Source organism: Nycticebus coucang, chromosome 3 (assembly GCF_027406575.1).
Source record: "Nycticebus coucang isolate mNycCou1 chromosome 3, mNycCou1.pri, whole genome shotgun sequence".
NCBI classification, from domain to species: Eukaryota; Metazoa; Chordata; class Mammalia; order Primates; family Lorisidae; genus Nycticebus; species Nycticebus coucang.
In genome coordinates, this window is record NC_069782.1 from 8,766,049 (window position 1) to 8,772,584 (window position 6,536).

A 6,536-nucleotide genomic window follows, 5' to 3' on the forward strand; every position below is an offset into this window, starting at 1 on the left:
TAAAATGTTGGCTTCCTGAGTCAGTATTTGTAGTGTACATTTAAATATGGGCACTTAAATCCATAGCTATAATTTTTAAACCTTACAGCTTGCTTTTATTTTAAATACACAAAAAGGAAAATATGATCACAAACACCCAACTGATCAGCTCTATGACAATTTTTACCATATTTGCTTTACACTTTACTTTAAAAATGAAGATTCTAAGCCTATTGCTGTGGAATCTCAATAACTAGTAAGCTACCATTTAGGTAACTCATTAGGATATTAACCTAAATTACACTAAATTTAAAATGAGAAATGGCTGTAGAGTTGAAATTAAGCATTCTAATGCATCCTTATTAAGAAAGGAATAGCCTCGGCACCTGTGGCTCAAGCAGCTAAGGTGCCAGCCACATACACCTGAGGGGTGGGTTCGAATCCAGCCTGGGCCCGCCAAACAACAAGGACAGCTGCAACCAAAAAATAACCGGGCATTGTGGCAGGCGCCATTAGTCCCAGCTACTTGGGAGGCAGAGGCAGGAGAATCGCTTGAGCCCAGGAGTTGGAGGTTGCTGTGAGTTGTTTTTTTTTTTTTTTTGCAGTTTTTGGCTGGGGCTGGGTTTGAACCCACCACCTCTGGCATATGGAGCTAGCGCCCTACCCCTTTAAGCCACAGGCGCCACCCTGGTTGCTGTGAGTTGTGATGCTACGGCACTCTACCCAGGGCGACAGCTTGAGGCTCTGTCTCAAAAAAAAAGAAAAGAAAAAAAGAAAGGTAAGGATAGGCTCAGTGCCTATAGCTCGCAGGGGCCCTCAAACTGCGGCCCGCAGGCCACATGAGGCAGTGTGATTGTATTTGTTCCCGTTTTGTTTTTTTATTTCAAAATAAGATATGTGCAGTGTGCATAGGAATTTGTTCATAGTTTTGTTTTTTTTTTAACTATAGTCCAGCCCTCCAACGGTCTGAGGGACAGTGAACTGGCCCCCTGTTTAAAAAGTTTGAGGACCGGGGCGGCGCCTGTGGCTCAGTTGGTAAGGCGCCAGCCCCATGTACCAAGGGTGGCGGGTTCAAACCCGGCCCCGGCTGAATTGCAACCAAAAAAAAAAAGTCTTTTAAATGTTTTGGCGGTGCCTGTGGCTCAGTGAGCAGGGCGCTGGCCCCATATGCCGAGGGTGGCGGGTTCAAACCCAGCCCCGGCCAAACTGCAACCAAAAAATAGCCGGGCGTTGTGGCGGGCGCCTGTAGTCCCAACTGCTCGGGAGGCTGAGGCAAGAGAATCGCGTAAGCCCAAGAGTTAGAGGTTGCTGGCATCACACGGCACTCTACCCGAGGGCAGTACAGTGAGACTCTGTCTATAAAAAAAAAAAAAAAATCGGGCGGCGCCTGTGGCTCAAAGGGGTAGAGCGCCGGTCCCATATGCCGAAGGTGGCGGGTTCAAACCCAGCCCCGGCCAAAAAAAAAAAAAAAAAAAAAAAAAAAAAAAATCTTAAACCTAAAACCCAGAAATGATAGGTAAAAAAAAAAAAAAAAAAGTTTGAGGACCCCCTAGGGCGCCAGCCACATACACTGGAGCTGGTGGGTTTAAATCCAGCCTGGGTCTGCCAAACAACAACTACAACCAAAAAATAGCCAGGCGCTGTGGTGGGCACCTGCAGTCCCAGCTACTTGAGAGGCTTAGGCAAGAGAATCACTTAAGCCCAAGAATTTGAGGTTGCTGTAAGCTGTGATGCCATGGCACTCTACGAGGGCAACGTAGTGAGACTCTGTCTCATAAATAAAGAAAGAAAATTATCAGTGTAACCTGGCTTATTGTACCCTCAATGAATCCCCAACAATAAAAAAAAAAAAAAAAGAAAAAAAAAGAAAGAAAATTAAGGACACGTGACATCAAATCTGAGATTGTCCTATAGATACTAATCATTGTGCTACTTCCTCTGTCCTTCCTTGGGATCTACTTCCTCACCCAAGGTTCTTGCTGTCTTCTTCTGAGAACTCAAGACCCTGTGGAAATCAGATCAAAGGCTGGTGTGAGCCAATGAAATTCTCTTTTTTTAAGATTCTGAGCATCAATGTATAACAATATATAGTATTCCAGTTCATCCTTTATAACCTGGTACCCAAGTACCATAAGTAATCACTTGATTACCCACCAAATAATCATTACACTGACCTCACATTGGCTGGGCACAGTGGCTCCCGCCTGTAATCCCAGCACTTGAGAGGTTGAGGCTTGAATGAGCACATAGGTTTGAGACCAGCCTCAGGCAGAGTGAGACCTCATCTCTAAAAATAGCCAGGCACCTGTAGTCCCAGCTACTTGGGAGGCTGAGAGGCAAGAGGATCACTTGAACCCAAGAGCTTGAGGTTGCTGTGAGCTAAAATGCTATTGCACTCTACCGAGGGTGACCAAGTGAACTCTGTGTTGAAAAATAAATAATAAAATAACCTCATATTTTCTACCAATCCTCCTATCAGGAGGTGCAATGTGTTTCTCCCAGCCTTGAATCTGGGATGGTCCTATGACTTGCTTTAATTCAACAGAATGTGGAAGAAGTTAAAGCTGTGTCACTTCTGAGGCTGGGCCTTAAGATATCTGTAGCTTCTGTATGCTTGGAATGTTCTCTCTTGAATCCCTGCTACCATGCTGTTAAGCACCCGAGGCATGTAGACAGGTCACCTGGAGAAGAACCCTGACTCTTGGATCAACTAGCTGAGCTCCTAGCTCATAGCCAACACCAATTGTCAGCCATGTGAGGGGCCCTTTAGGACATTTCTGGTCAAATGTAAGTGGTAAAGTACAACAGGAGACGGTGAAAATGAGAGTGTTTCAGATATCTTGTTGTGTATTAAATCACATCAAAATAGTAGCTGAGTGCTCACTTCAGCAGCACAAATACTAAAACTGGACCAATACAGAGTAGATTAGCATGGACCCTGAGCAAAGATGACACACAAATTCATAAAGTGTTCCATATTTTATGAAAAAAAATTTAGTAGCTGAAAACTACCATTATAATTTGGACAGAAGAATTCTAAATAATATTTGTAGACACACCACCCGCCAGGATGTGAAGCATTAACTCTGCACTCCGTAAGTGTCTTCACACAGCACTTCAGCCAAGCAAACAAGATCAACATCGGCAGTGACTAAATCCTGTTCACAATATGTACCCTCGATGATGTGATAATGGCATTTTTACCTTTTTGGTCCTCTTCTCCAAAATTTTTTACCCCAGGTTAATCATGAAAAAACAAATCAGACAAATTCCCACAGAGGAGCGGTCTACATATCTCACTGATATTCCTTAAGACTGTCAGGGAAAAGAAAAATCCGAGAAACATTCATAGCCAAGAGGTATCTAAGGAGACATGACAGCTAAACATAATGTGGTATCCTGGATAGGATCCTGGAACATTAGATAAAAACTAAAGAAATCTCTAGCCAGGCTCAGTGGCATGCATTGTAGTCCCAGATACTTGGGAGGCTGAGGCACGAGGATCACTTGAGCCCAGGAGTCCAAGTCCAACCTGGGCTATACAATGAAAAGCTGTCTCTTAAAAAAAAAATAAATAAGGAAATCTCAATAAAATATGGACTTTGATTAATAATAATGTTCCAATATTGGTTTATTAGTTGTGACACATTTTTCTGTAAATTTGTACCTGTTCTAAAAAAGAAAGTTTACACACATATATGTTGTTCCTCTGCTTAAAATACCCTTTCATTCCTATCCACCCACCAAGGAACCAAGAAAAACCAAAAGAACCTCATTATTCCCACAAAACCCAGTTGAAATGTTAGTGTTATTGTCCTCATTGTGGAGCTTCCTTCAAGAAAGAATTCATTGCTTTGATCTAAGCACACATTTAACACAAGTATCAGAGCCTGTAGAGTAAGGTCACCTCACTCAATTAGACATAATGTTCCCAAAACGTAGACACCTTGTCTTATATAATAACTTTGCATGCCTGTACCTATGACACTGGCAAAGAGTAGGGGCTCGATAAGTGTTTATTGAATCAAATAATTAACTGAATGATTATAAAAGTATATCATTTTGATAATATCTGAATAAAAATAAAAAAGAGATGATACCAATAGACAGTGAAGGTCAAGATGTATCAGCAAATCTACAATAGAGCTGAAACCTCCCTAGTATCATATAGTCCACTACGTATAATTATAGCTAAACCAGGCACTAAGAAAAATAATCATTACATTCAAAAAGTCAAAGCCACACATGACAGACAAAATAGTATCTGTTTTCAGATCAATGTGACAACTCAGGCATATAAATGCCAAACAAATTAGGTCATGTGAGTCTCTCTCTGTGGGAATCAGGCCAATGAAGTACATATCCATGTCTTTGGATTTCCTGATATGTCATCAAAAACTTTAACTTACAGAACACTATTTTCATACTTAACTCCCGAAAGAATGAAATAATAAGACAGACCCATGGGTAACTGTGTTGTAACTTCTACTCAATTTTATCTCTCATGTACACAGCAGGGAAATTAAGCCCTAAGCAGTCCTGGGGAAAATTACAAAGAATAATCACTGTGCCTCCAAACGATCTGTTCAGAGGCTTCTGGAGTTTTACATTAACAATAACTCAGTCAACTTGTCATCCCTCAGAGTATTTACAGCAGAGGCTTTCACCAAAATAGCAGAAATCTCTTTGAGAAAGTTTTTAGGTCACAATTCCTGCCTCCACTTCAAATGCCTGGAGCTCCAAGAATTAAAACAAACAAAGAATAAATCACAGCTCGGCACCCTTAGCTCGGTAGTTAGGGCACCGGCTACATACACCAGGGCTGGCAGGTTCGAACCTGACCCAGGCCTGCTAAACAACATTGACAATTACAACAACAGCAACAACAACAAAAATAGCCAGGCATTGTGGCAGGTGCCTATAATCTCAGCTACTTGGGAGGCTGGGGCAAGAGAATTGCTTAAGCCCAAGAGTTTGAGGTTGCTGTGAGCTGTGACACCATGACACTCTAGCAAGGGTGACATAATGAAACTCTGTCTCAAAAAAAAAAAAAAAAAAAGAATATATCACAGTTCAATGGGGCAATTCTTCATGTCAGCCACCAGCACAGCTTCTGGCAAATAGCAGGTGCTCAATAAGTATGTGCTGAATTAATGAGAGGAAGAGGAAGAGGGAGGAAGGAAGGGAGGGAAGGAGGTAAAAAATAAGCAAGGAAAAATGCAAAGAATGCTTGTACTTAATTCAATGTTTCTGCTTATTTGTAATCTATTCACAGCAGTTTTTTAGAAGTCATTGCCTGTTTTACGTCTTTGGGGCAGGAAAAAAAAATCTTCTAAAATCAAGAGCTAAAAAACTGCATTTCCCCACTCTTAAAGAATATACAATCTCAAGTCCATCTCCAAATGTCAATAAACCTCTCTCCAAGAAAAAGCTATTAAAGAGCCTGCACGGTTTCAGAGAACATCTCTTCAAAAGGAACATCAATACTCACATTCTCCAAGAATTCCTTTACCAGGCAGCACCTGTAGCTCAGTGAGTAGGCCACCGGCCCCATATACCGAGGGTGATGGGTTTGAACCCAGCCCCAGCTAAACTACAACAACAACAACAACAACAAAAAAGCCAGGCCTTGTGGCCAGTGCCTGTAGTCACAACTACTCAGGAGGCTGAGGCAAGAGAATCGCCTAAGCCCAAGAGCTGGAGGCTGTCGTGAGCTGTGATGCCACAGCACTCTACCGAGGGCAACAAAATAAGACTCTATCTCTAAAAAAATAAAAATAAAAATAAAAAGAATTCCTTTACCAATCCTTCCCGTCCTTAAAACAACTTTGATTTCTACTAACACAATACTTACTTCTCAGGGTATTTTTTAAGCCATATGGACTCTTTCATTAATTTATTTTATTTTTTATTTATTTTCTCCCTCTGCTCAGGAGCCTCTGCTAAGATTGCTACCAGTCAGCCATCTTCTCAATAAAATATTATATATTGGTCCAATTACATGCTCACCAAGGGATCTTCCAATTACAATTTAGTTTTTTCTAGGGAGAAAATGTACTAACCAGAGGATCCAAGAATACAACCTTCCTTAACATGTATTCTACTACATTAATAAATTAGGATCCAGAGGAAGGGTGTACCCCAAAAATCCTAGGGTCTAAGTGCATCCTAAAAACCTGGGGTATGCGTGCTTCTCTCTGTGTGTTTAGGGGTGATTCCTAGAGCATGTGTCTACCTCACAGGTTTCAACTCATCTATATGAGATTCAGGGTGTAGCTAAATCTGATGAAGTCTAGAGGCTTTTGCTTTGGTTACAAAAAAGAAGACAGTTGGTGAGATGGGAAAGAAAAACCAAGAGGACAGGACGGTATCTGTCCCTCTACCCAACCTACGTCCCAGATCACAGCCCTGTAGAGGAGGGATTCAGGAAGAAGGTAAAGGAGAGGTTTTCAAGAGAGATTCAGAGACTCAAGGGCAAACACTGTGCTTCTCTGAAGCCTGGCTTAAAAAAGAGCTGAGAAAGGGGTGGCTTCTCTTAAAACTCAGTGCATTACAGC

At 41.7% G+C, this 6,536-nt stretch overlaps 1 non-coding gene across 1 annotated transcript; it reads left to right on the forward strand.

Annotated features, from left to right (window-relative positions):
* Window positions 1-2,855: 2,855 nt before the first annotated feature.
* Window positions 2,856-2,962, forward strand: LOC128582765 (U6 spliceosomal RNA). Its single transcript, XR_008379210.1, has one exon. It is a non-coding gene; the product is annotated as a U6 spliceosomal RNA (small nuclear RNA).
* The last annotated feature ends 3,574 nt before the right edge of the window (window positions 2,963-6,536 follow it).